Here is a 13,260-nt window from a genome sequence, read left to right as displayed (position 1 = left end):
AATAGGCTGATTGTGCCTGGTCTTATTTGAGAGGGTATTCCCCTGTCTCTGCGGATACTGCTCCGCTCCTCGGCTGTCCAGCCAGTCGATCCACGCTGCTGTTGTTGCAGCGTGTTATCTCAGATAAATCTTTACATTTATAGTGTGTATGAACTTTAAGAGAATCATTGCCGGGCCCGACATCCGTCTCTTAAACGTAGCTTTGCTTCTGCGATGAGCTAATGCTCTAGCTCCGCTTCCCCAAAGGCGGGGCCAGAGCGCTCTGCGAGCGCCTCGCTCTGCCTTCCCAAAGGAGGGGGGGGAGATGTCGGGCTGAGCCTAAGGTGTGCCGGAAAATACAGCACGAGCCGACTGCCTCGCGGCAAAGCTACTTCGCTACCTGATAGCTTTACCTCGATCGTGGTTGCACTAAATACCGCTCACCATTATTAAAACCAACATTCCGCACTAATAATACATGCAAACGCAATGCTTGCTTCTCCACTTTAGTGTTGCCACTATTCTCGTACTCTCAGGCTATCCTGTATACAACTATGATTATTCAACATCCTATTCCTGCTATCACCCAATCATCATTGACAAAATTCCATCCATCAACCCCGTTCATGGAGAGGTGTTAAAATAGTACTTATCTGTTGAAGAGCATTACAAGAAGAGGAGGAGCCCAGGAACAGGAACTGTGTCATTGCTAGGCTGTGCAGGATTGGACTGCAGAGAATTTGGGATTTGTAGTTTCAAGAAAAGAAAAGTTGAATGCAGATACTTTTCTGAGTTTTCTTGTGTTTTGTTGAAACTGCTGAGGAGTAATAAATTGAATTTGAAGCATAATGCATAATACCCGCCTCATCTTCAGCGTTTGATTCAATTTAAGTGACAACGTCGCTGATTTACTGAAGGCATTAATGCAGGACATGCCCTTTTCCTCCTCTGGGTTCCCGTCTTTGGGTTGAGCTTGATTAAAATGTTGATGCCCGCTTGGATAGTCCCCATGCTCACGCAAGGGTTCCCTACACAGTTCCTCATAAGTTAAATCTTGCTTTAGCTCAAAGCCCAGTGACCGGAATGTGGGAGCAGCTTCCTAGGCATTTTATTAACCGAGCCTGCTCTCACGTGTAGTAACACCCAGTCCGTTCAAGTTTCTTTTAGGAATTCTACAACAAGGATGTACTTAGATGACAGTGAATGGAGTGCCGGGATATGGTGCAGCAAAATGATTACATTGCATCTATTCATAATGAGCCCATCGTCCTCTTGAGATAGCCGTTCAAGAGAAAGAGTTAACAAATCAGCTTTATTCCTTGTATCTTTCCTGGACTCTTTCCTGGAGTGTCGCCGAGCCTCTGCGTGGGACGTAATGAACACTGGAAGATCCATAAGTTCCTGTATTTTCCCATCAAGACCCTATGGTCCTTTAGGGTCAGAAAACGATCTTTACTTGTACTCCGATGATTCAGTTGGTTTGATTTCAATATCGGAAGGTGGATTTCAGCTTGAGACTCAGCAGCCACCTCCGGATGCTGGACCTCTTCCTCTTTTCTACTCCTTTGTAGAGTCTCCTCAGATGATTTGATCGAGTAAACTGGACATTCTATAGAGGAGACGGAATCATCAGCCTCCATTTCAAGACCTCCTTCTCTCAGGCTAGAGGCATTGGGATCGATGCAAGGGTATTTTGATGGTGAGGTAGACTCAGATCCTCTATTAACGTCTTTGCTCCTCGATATATTGGCTGGAATAGGCGGGATTTCAGGTGACTCCAAATTGCGTAAGAACGCTCTGGAGGAGTTTGATTTTGCCTTCTTTGTCAGAGCATGTTTTTTTATTTTTTTTACACTGGATTAATGCACCTGATCGCTTAGCTTTCCGCTTTTTGCTGAAGGTGGAATCATTTGAGTTGGTTGAATTTGGATTGGTTGTACACTCATCACTCCAAGTGCCTGGATGTAAAGAACAGACACCAGTGCTAATAGAAACGTGCCTGGCACGTGGCACTATCTTTTCAGACACACAGTGTGGCAGGCAGATGAGGTTGTTAAATGATATAAATGGCATAAGTTGTACCAGATAACTGATGAGGGTGGATGCAGGCGGTTTGCTCTGATATGCTGTGCTTTGACTCTTGTGGTGCGCCATGCATGGTGTGCGAGGGAGAGGGCATGCTTTGACTGTCCAGTGTATAAGTCCCAGAACTAACAGGGGAAAAGGGGCTGGATGACTTCTCCACGCATGGCATGGAAAAACATGAGCACTCTGCAGTTACGCCCATATGTGGACACATGTTCGTCCTTTCTCTTTCCTTCTCTATTTCCCTCCATTTCCTTCTCCATATTGCTCTTTCCTTCCCGTTCTCTCTTTGCTTTTCTTTCTTTCGTTCTCTCTTTCTTGCCATATATGTTTTTTTATTTTACTGCTTACTTCTCCCTTTTCATCTTTCTTTCCTTCTCTCTGTTTCTCCTTATTTCATTATTTCCTTCACACTCTTTTTCATATTTCACACTCCTCCTTTGTCTCTCGCCATAATTGTGTTACTTTACTCTTGCCCCCTTTTGCTCTTCCTTCCCTCTCTCATTCACTCCTTATCTGTCCCTCTTTACCCCTCTCTCTTTCTCTCTCTTTCCCTCTCTCGCTTCCTCTCGCTGTCCCTCTCTCCTTCCCTCTGTTACTCTCCCTCTCTCCTGCTTTCTCCCTCTCTTTATCTCTCTCACTTGGTTCCCTCTCTTTTCCCCTCACTTACCCCTATTCCCCGTCCCTATTCCCCCTCTCTCCTTCCCCTTCTCTCTTACCTCTTCTCTCCTTCCCCTCTGTCTCTCCCCTCTCTCTTTCCCCTTCTCTGTTTTCCCCGCTCTCTGTTTTCACTCTCTCTTTTCCCTGCACTCTTCTTTCCCTCTCTCTTTCCCCTCCCTCTTTCCCCTCTGTCTCTCCCCTCTCCATTTCCCCCTCGCTCTTTTTTCACTCTGGAAAGTAAAAGCCACAAAGTTGCCTCCCAACCTTAGGAAACAAATGTAGTGCTGAAAGATCTGTTATTTCAGGGCGCAGAGCCCAGGGCCACTACAATTTGTGGGGTAAGAGGTGGAAAGGAAGTACGTGCACCTGATCCAACTTTCTCATGAACGGATATCAAGAGAGTGGCCGCACATCAAGTTGTAGGCATAGGAGAGGCTCTTGCTAGGCACTGCCATCGTGGTATTAACTAGGAGCTGATGGCAGCACGCGCAAATCCCAAACTGTTGGCTTTGCCAATGCTTGTATGTTTGGATTATCACGCTCTCAGAAATAGTAATCAGCACAATGATGACATCACAGTAAATGGCATCCCGTGACAGGTGATGCTGATCCCATCACTGCATATTTTTGAGATCAATGCTAGGTGGGGAGAGATTTTGTGAGTTGTATGTTTGCATGTACTGCACAATACAAGGAACGGTGTCTTCTTAATGTGCATGTTTTACTCGGTGGGATGACATGTCGAGGCAAATAGTGTTACGAGCTCTCCCATCCCCCCGCAATGCTAGCAGGTCTGTCCACAAAGAGGACCTACAAATGATCCCCTGACTCAGTGCACGGTAGCAGAGCAAAGGCATTCACATCCAGCCACTGACCAAACCTGAGAGCGACAGCTGCATAAGTCGCTTTATAAAGCCCACTGGAGAATGGCATCTTCCAGGCCATGCCAGAAATTCTATGGTCCCAGCAGCCCTGGGAGCTCCTGGCCTGACACTTGGCAGCATTTCTTGTGAGGAAGCATAGCTTGATCCCGGCTCCGACTGGGCCAACAAATTGTCTTGGGCACCAATGAAAAAGTGTCCCACAGTTGCAAACGGCTATTCATTCCCTTTGTGGCACTGTTCGAATAGTACCCAAGAGGGAGTTTTTTGATAAAATGTGATGCACATCGTGCATTTGAAAGATTATTTATTCAGCAACAGTGATCAAAAGAACTAGCTGCTTAGTGAAGTAACTCATCAAACTGGCCCCCATTGGTCAGGAAAGTGGCCAATTTTGACCCAAAAAAATGACCTACAACATGGGCCTATTGCCCTATTGTATTGGCCAGTCCATGCATGCCTACAGGTCAGTCCGAGCCTGACTTGATCCAGGGTGCTTGCGGTCAGTGTGTCTTTGACGCTGGCTTTTGTCGGAGTGAGTGCAGTGGGTCTGGTAGCTTTGGTGGCCGTTCCCTTTTACCTCTCATCTCAGGTCACCCCCCACAGCGGTGTCTGGAAAACTGGTCAGCAGGGACAGCAAGTGCAGTTGCAAGGCCAGGAAATGAGCCCTCGCGCCTACTATTCCCAGTGCTTTCCGAGGGGGAGTTTTATTCAGAACGCTGTTTGGTGTCCTGTACGTACACTCTTTGCCTGAATACCGTATGGTGTAGATATCGGTGTGGCAATTCTATGCACTTTATTGTATAGTAAGAGGTCTGTGGGACCTCTGCGGTGTTGCTTTACATACTGCAACACTCAGGGTCCACATTTAAATGGCGATAACAAAAAGACTCATGGGGCTGCAGAGCTATGTGCATGTGAAGACATAGTTGCTTGTGGATTCATAGGAACAGAGTGGGGAACAATCAAGGCGAGAGTCATGTAAAGGGGTGAGCAGCAATGTTGGCAAGGGAAAAAGGGTTGAGGTACTTGGGGAGGATGGTCATTGTTCGAAAGCACAGGAAGTTAGCACTTTGATTTTTGACTAAAGTGCCCTTGTAATCGTAGTCCAAAGGACGGTTTGTGACTGCCAGGGTATTCTCACCTTGGAGTGCATGGGAGGTGAAATAATGAAGGGGAGATTAATGTAAATGGTTGTTTCATGCCGGTCAAACAAAGGTGGGTGGCAAAGGGTAGAAGGCGTGGCTTGAGCAGTTTGTGACTTATATTGTTATATTAGCAGCATGCGTTTGAGTGCGAAGACAGTGCACTCAGCACTTGATCAAGACAACAAGTCTCCTTGTAGTAGAACTTTACTGTTGGCACTGCTCTGGTTTTAATTAGATCCCGCCTCACAGGTTTCAAATACCGAAGTGGTGAGCGTAGCGCGTGCCATGTGAGTGCGAGGAGAGTGCAGTCGGCACTAGATCAAGACAAGAAGTCTCCTTGTAGTAGAACTTTACTGTTGACACTACTGTGGCTTTAATTAGACCCTGCCTCACAAGTTTCAAATACCAAAGAGGCGCACACAGCGTGCACACGTGTGAGTGCAGGACAGAGCAGGCAGAGGGCCAGCGCGAGACGAGGATGTCATTTAGCTGGTAAGAATTTTGTATTCATAATATTCCCTGTATATCAACTCTGCTGACATGACCAAACGGGATGGACAATATTGCACCAGAGGTAAGGCCTGTGCGCATACAAACAACATGTAAAAGCCAGCGAACAACATACCAGCAAATCGTTGCATATGATTGACAAGATCATACCATACAATTTCTTAGTGCAAAACCCCATAGAGAACATTGAGGTGACGAATAGCGGTGGAAAAATCACAACGTTATTCCCACTTGTATCGGGTTGGGGGGGGTGGCATCAGTCCTCCCAAAGGGTACACCCAAGGCCATCTCTAGAAAATCAGGGAGTAACATTCATTCATCTCACAAAAAAAAGTACAACAATAACAAGCACACAGACAAAGGGGGTCATTACGACCCAGGCGCTAATTGCGCCAACTTTACCTCCATGGTGTAAACTATGTTTACACCATGGTGGATGGCGGATTTACCGCCCCATTCCAAGGTGAGTGGGGCGGTAAATACCCATTTCCCATTTTCCCTTCCCCATTCCCATTTTTGCCCCATAGGGCATAATGGGAGTGGGGAAGGCGCTAATTACGCCACCGTAAATTAGCATCATGGCAGGTTAGCGCCATGGATTTTAACGGCTGCTAAAAGCAGCCGTTAAAATCAGAATCAGGCGTTAAGGGTTAACGACGGCGTTAACCCTTAATGCCTGGGTCGTAATGAGGCCCAAAATGTATAATATAATCATAACAAATAAAAAAAAAAAACAGCACTGCAATGTCATATTCGCTAGCTGATAAAACAGGTCAAGATGGGACATTATACTGAATCCCAGAGCTGGTACATTATTAAAAATGTTCACACTAAGTTTAAAAACTGGTTGCATATACTTAAGAATAGAACCAGAATGGCAAATTGACAGCATATATATAACGTTAAAAGAACAAACGACAGTAAAAGATGTTGGTGACTCTTTATGAAATTTCAGAGCACTCCCAATAAAAAAGAAATTAATCCTATAGCTGAAAATGCCAAGGTGACCTACATTAAAAACTATACTGTAAATCTCCTGCCCAAGAGGGACCTGCAACTCTGCAGGCTGGTATGTCTCATAAGTTTCATTATGCATTAAAAGATGAGGATCTTCTTGAGTTATTTATAAGAATAAAGCTATCTAGGGCACCAGGCCTGGATGGGCTTTCTAATCTGGTAATAACAAAGGACCCTTGGCATTAGTGCAAATTGTTGAAGGAGCTTTTTAAAAAAAGTGGTAGTGGGGAGCAGCATACCTAATTCTTGGAGGAAATTGCTCTTATTTCCTATGCATAAGAAGGGGAACAGAGAGGATACGGACAACTAGAGACTGTTGGTTATGTTGGACAGACCAGGTGAACTCTCTTGCAATATTCTATTCAGAGAATTATGTATATGGGCAAACCAGCCAGAGCTTCTCCCATTAAAGCAGACGGGCTTCTATAAGGGCAAGGGTACAATGCATAACACAATGCATAACATTTGGACCATGAAATACCTCATGCATAACACACTTAATATCAGGTCTGCCTCACTATACCTAGCAGTCATTGATTACACAAGTGCCTTTGAGTGTTTGGACGCAATAGGTTCTGGGGGAAACTACATAATTGGGGACTAGATCCAGGCTTTCTTAATTTTATAATCCAGTTTTATTCTAGTACATCAGTGGCTATAAGGATGAATCAAACTGGACTGTTGTTAGACATCATCTCGACTACTAATGGGCTAAAGCAGGAAAGTGTATTAGCTGCCCTGCTATTCAATCTTTATGTGGCAGATATGCACATTGCATTAGAGAGGAGCAATAACTAACCACCAAAAATAGGCTGTCAGTCCATATCTTCACTGTTTTATGCTGATGACTTGAAGATTAACAGAATAAAAAACAAAATTATGGTTGTTGGCAGAAGACAAACATTTGGGAATTGTATACGGAAAATATGAGGAAAAACGATCGATGTAGAAAATTCCTATATGCACCGGGCACGCTCCCAACTATGTCAGTATTTCTTACACTGCTAATAAAAGCATATCTTACCTAAGGCATTAAATAGTTTTAGATTAGTGAAGAATTTAATCCATAATAAAGGTGTTTTTTTAATGGAGGGCATGTTAAGAGTATATAAAACAAGTATTGTCCCAAATTTAGAGATATATGCTGGCAGACAACTGATGTGGTTTAAAACCCTGGAAAGGAAATTTTAGAGCTATACCTTAGGCCTCCCCCAGTCTTTATCAGCCAAGGCAGTTCAAATTGAGCTGGGGTTAGTCTCTCTGTAAATAATAATTAAAATCAATAGGAGCATGCTTCTATTCAGAATATTGACAGACAAGGCGGAAAGTATACTTAGCTGGAATAAGGACTTAGCAATATCTAACTCTGACTCTAATATTTAAATGAGGGCGAGAGTTATCTCCTGCACTGATTTCCACAGAACCATTGACTGGAAAATTGATTTAACTGGCAACCTTACAATGACAAGGACATTATGTATTGAAAAGGCCTATCTCTAAAAAAAAGTCTCTAAATCAATATGCCAGACAATAAATTCCCTATTTGTTGCCTTATGATTATTTAATTCACACTATTGACCAAAATATGAGACAATTTATAATGAAACTAGGACTGAAACAATTGCCATCATTAATGGTCATTAGAGCCATAGTGCATCGCCCTCCTGCGGAAAGACTGTGTTGAGTCTGCAGGAGGGAGCTGGAAACAACCAGGCACCTGTTAACCAAATTTGTGGAACTGGAAAGACTGTGTAGAGTCTGCAGCAGGGAGGTGGAAACATCCAGGCACCTGTCAACCCAAAGTGTGGAACTGGAAGAGGTATATCGAAGGTTTTACCAGACCTTTGTCCGAAATGGGGAAGAAATATCAGGAAATCAATTTTGGTCAAACATTATGGCTGCACATTCCATGGTCCTATTAAATGCTGTTCATTTCATATGGAGACATGTCAAAAGTATGATTGATAAGAAGGGGATTTACCTTTAAATATAGCTTATATTCTGATCTGATTGTTTTTACTAGGATAGTTATTCTTTTGGAATACCTATTTTTTTTTTATTACAGAACTGTGTTTGTGTCTGTAAGATATTCAATTATTGGTTTTTGCTGTTTTAATCTTAGGATCTCAACATTTAGATTTTGTAGTGTAAAGGTTTAAATTAAACCAAAACACTTTAATAAATGTATACTAGCAGCTACAGAGCTAATGTGATAAGTGGCATTTGACCTAGTCATAACTTGTTACTCAACAGCTAGAGCCTCAGTTAATAATTTTGGAGAGAAAGTCATGAAATATCATGCCTTAAATTTGGAAAGCCATTACATTTTTGGACTAAATCGATGTATGTTTGTAGAGCTATGCTCTCCAAAAGACACAGTGACATGAGGTTCGCCACAGGATCTAAATCAGGCCTCAACTCAGAGCTGCTGTCTCCCTTTGCCAATTTCTCTCCCATCGCTCCTTTTCCCCTCTCTCTGCCTTTGCTTTTGGCCCCGCTATCTTCCTTTGCCCTTTGTCTGTCGAAATGGGCTGGCTTGGTGAACCTGGTTGTTTTAATAATAGGGTAGTGGATCAACACTGTGCGTGGCAGCACACAGCCTTCCACAGGGGTGTGACTGGGTACTGATACAGGGGCATGAGCTTAAAGAGTGGGCAACCATCACTGCTCTGTCACGATATATTAGGCGGTCACTCTCAACTCAGGGAGTTCCATTCCCCGCCAAGCAAGGTGGTGCGCACCCAAAGTGCTTATACAGATTCAACTTTAGTGAGGCCTCCAATGAGCTAGGAACCCGGCTGGTGTATACTAAGAATATATATTTATTTAAGGTTTGACAAAATTAATAACAACCAAACATCAGCCCCCAATGCTATGACACTACACAATATCACAAATTCAAAATTTCTTGCACCAATTGACTAACACAGGTTTAAGGGACCTTCTGTTGTGATATGACACAGGTAACATTTTGAAGTTGGCAGTCACAATTTAAATAAGATTTCTTGCAAATTAACCAATAGAAAACATACAAAATGCACAGTGATTGCTTCGTTTGACACACTACTCCTTTCTCCCAGCAACCCCCACCCTCCAGGCATCAATTAGATGTGGCTCCTCTGATCTGAAGGCAAGTTACAGGGAGTGGGAATACAGTAGCAACATCGTTTTGGGGTATTTATTTGAAAGACAAAGTCCAGAAAGGAACTAAATGGGACATTTGTTTTGGGCTTTTTATTTGCATTGCAGGATTAAGGCAGGCAGTTCCCAGCACAATTCATTTTAAATGGATACAGTGATTTTCTATAGTGGAATTAATTTGAATTGGATTTACTACAATGTGCCAAGGGTCTCCCCAGTACCACCCTCCTACCCGCTAAGTTAGATGGAGATTAAGGCTTGCTGATCCCCCCATACTTTTAATATCTCTGGGATATATCTACTTACATGGGAGGTCTTAGTTATGGGGCTTCAGGGGAAATGGAAGGGCTCCTCTGAGGACAGCACAGATCTGGTTACAGGCTTCAAACAAGGGTAGTCCCCAGCACCCAGACTTTGTCTGGCTCCTAAAATGGCAGGCCCAGCTTGCTTCTAGATTTCCCAGCCTCTGTCTCCCATGCAATGTTTAAGGCCCAGCAATAGAGTGGGAAAGTCAAGGGAAAAATCAAAAGACCAAAGATGAAAAGTCAAAGAAAGATCAGCCCCTCTCTGATAGAAAACTGAGCTCTTGTAGGGGCGTTGGCCAGACTCCATTATTATCATATTTCCAATGCTATGGATTGTTCAGTTCTCTCCCTTCACCTTCCACCAAGACGCCCACCGACTGCTGATAGCACCAGAATTTAGGAGGTATGGGTAATGGAAAATGAGGGAGGAGGATAAATACATCATTTCAAAATGACAGGTAGTTTTACACTTTTGGGTTCTGAAAATCTAACAATGTGGCAGCTACCCTAATACTTCAGATAATTGCCGGTACATATATATTTCTGACTTCTATATTTTATGGCAAGTCAGAATGGCACGCCCCTTCTGGGTGGAGCTACCATTTATCATGATTTGCTCCTGAGCCAAAATAGTCACAAATCTTCCCCTTCCTGATTCAAACCTTAGTTCCATAGCCTATCATCACAACACCTTTCTATTCCCTCGCAATTATGAGAAGGCTGGAATCATAATTCTTCTCATAACTCAAGTTGTATCCATCAAACAAAATTAATTTTTACATGGTCACAACAGGCTTTTTATCTCCTTTAATGTGAATCTGGGATGAGCTCACTTGGACATACAATTCTCTTTTCATTAAAGAAAAGGTGGCCCAATGTTAATCAATGGGAAGGCATCACATGGTTCCCTCAGCTTCAGATAGCCCCAATCAAATCCTCAGTTTCATTTCCCTCCTATGATCCAATCAGGACATCTGACTGGCCCATGTGAGCATGACCTCCCCTCCTGGGATTCACAGGTTTTTATTCAAAGGTAATGCACAGTTAATGCAGAGACCTGACCTTAAAGGTCATTTCTGCTGGCTGTGTTATCTGCATCACTGCAGTTCAGATCTCTCGTGCACCATTTCTTTATATTTTTTAACTGAGGTTCCAGGCCTGTTTCCTTGAAAAACCCAGCCCAACGGTCTGGGGGGGACACAGTTCCAAATACAACCAGTTCAGTTACATGCACAATTCTGAGAAATAGCCTTTACATTTAATAAACATATTTACACATGACATGTTGTATTGCATCCAGGCTGGCTGGCAAGAAATAAAGTCTTTCTTTACAGAATGCTTGAACAGAAATACGTTCACTCTTGGTATTATTTACACATGTAGGCCATAGGTACACAAGAAACCAGTGTTCACTTCTACGAAAACAAAATAGGCCTTTCGCTTAACAGGCTGTCATTTTGTATGATGAAAATTAACTCTCTTTATTCTTGATAAATGTCAGGCATCATTCCTCCTTGGTATTTTTCACATGCCTATCCTTTCAAAGTATACATTTCACTGATGTACTGCAGCAGTTTTGAGTCATTTTGTTTGCCTCCATTGAACACAGTTGCAATCACAATTTTAAGGCACACTTTAATTCAACTTGATATCTTTGTATTTTACTGAAGTTGCAATAGGCCCATTTTTGTTAATTCACTAGGCAGTATATTGGAAAACAATGTTTTGTGCTGACTTTTATATTTCAATGAAACTCCACATTAGCCAGCTTCACTCTTACAATAGGGGCCTAGCATGGCCTCTCCATCTCTGTCACTCTGGGGCTGTTTTTTCCCCCAAATCTCACAAGAGGATTCCAGCCATCAGCTCAGCAGACATCAGAGGCATCAGGCTTAGGCAAAGTGGTGGCAGCAGTGGGAAAAGTTTCAGACAGCTGGAGGTAGCAGCAAAACGTGAATGGGGCTGGTTGGAAGAAGAAAGTTCTGGGTAATAAAAGGATTCCTGTGTGTCTGATGATAATTTGGCATTTAATAGCACCTTGCCACTATCTCTGTGTCACCTCATAGTCCCTCAATTTATACTGAAGGAGCTTGCAATGCACTTTCTGTTCTTGGAGATGGAGGCTGTTTACATACCTGGGGAATCCATAAATTATCACCTCTGAGCAGATGGTAGCCAACATTTTCAGACAATTCCACTGAAGGTGACACCTGTCCATGGTGCTGGGCATTGCTGTTCCCTCATCGTACTCCCATACATTTACCCAGACTAGGAAAACTGCAAGCAGATCTGCAGAGACCACAGCCGTAAGTATGACTCTTCTAGTTGGTCCTCTTTGGAAACGCTTCAGTCATCTCCTAAAACCAGTTGTATTAATAATGTTTCAGAGCCTGCACCACAGGGCTCTATTGTGTGGAAGATGACTGTCACCCTAATGAGTAGTCCCGATTTAACAGCAAGCGCCTCTCCCAGGGGCTAATGTTATTAGCAAACCATATAGACTGATGTTAAGGGCTTGAATGGTATTAGAGCGTTTGTACAGGGTTCATGGAAGCCTCACCTGGGGCTCCCTGTGACACAGCTAGTCCATATCTACTTGACAGCACACAATGTGTAAGCATCCACTCCAATCTTGCGGATTGGCTAGAGAGATGGAAGCAGTGAGAAGTACAAAGAAGAAGCATGGAATGCAGGCTTTTACTGTAGTTAGAGTCTGAATCCCATACAATTGTCAAGAGGGAGGTGAACAAGCTTTTCTATAGCAATAACACCAGAGCCGGCTGGACGGATCAGGTGGTAATGGCACAGGGTCCAATTTATAGGCCCAAGCAAAGCAAGGGCCTTAAAGATGGTCCCTGGTGCTGTTACCACCGGGTCTGGTTTACCGGATTGAGTGTTATTGAGATTAGCACCCCAGATTTTTAATCATTCACACAAAATACTTACCTATGATGGCCACGATGGAGATGACAAGTGGGGCTCTATGAGGAGCCCCTCATCCATTTCTATGGTGGCCTGTGAGGCAGAAGCGGTGGTGGTGCCACCAGCACCAGTGGAATCAGGTATGTTTGTCGGAAAAGGGTGGGGAGGAGAAGAGAGGGGAAGAGCAGAGGCTGAAGGGGAGGTGGCGGGAAGATGGTTGTACAGGCATTTGCAGCTCCAAGCTTGCTCTGTACACGGGCTTGGATCGTGGGATTCAGCATACGATCCAAGCAAGTGCATTGTCTGCGTCACCCGCCCTGCGTGCTAATATTGTTTATGTAATGCCTTTTAACATCAGGAGCAAGTCAAGTGCTGTTTAATTGATGTTAACAAACGATTTGCAACCTGCATCATAAGATAAATTACATTGAAAGAGAACTTAAAACAAATAATCACTACTTTTTTAGATCATAACGAACCCTAACAAAAGTACCTTTCTTGGAATCGGAATTAACAAACTCAATCCTACACATATTCCCACATATAATCTTTACCCAAACAAAAAACGTGAGTCCATTTTCAATAAGCTACACGTTTATGCTATAACAATCC

This window comes from Ambystoma mexicanum, chromosome 1p (genome assembly GCF_040938575.1).
Source record: "Ambystoma mexicanum isolate Mex_15411 chromosome 1p, UKY_AmexF1_1, whole genome shotgun sequence".
NCBI lineage: Eukaryota > Metazoa > Chordata > Amphibia > Caudata > Ambystomatidae > Ambystoma > Ambystoma mexicanum.
Note: the sequence above shows the minus strand (reverse complement) of the source record.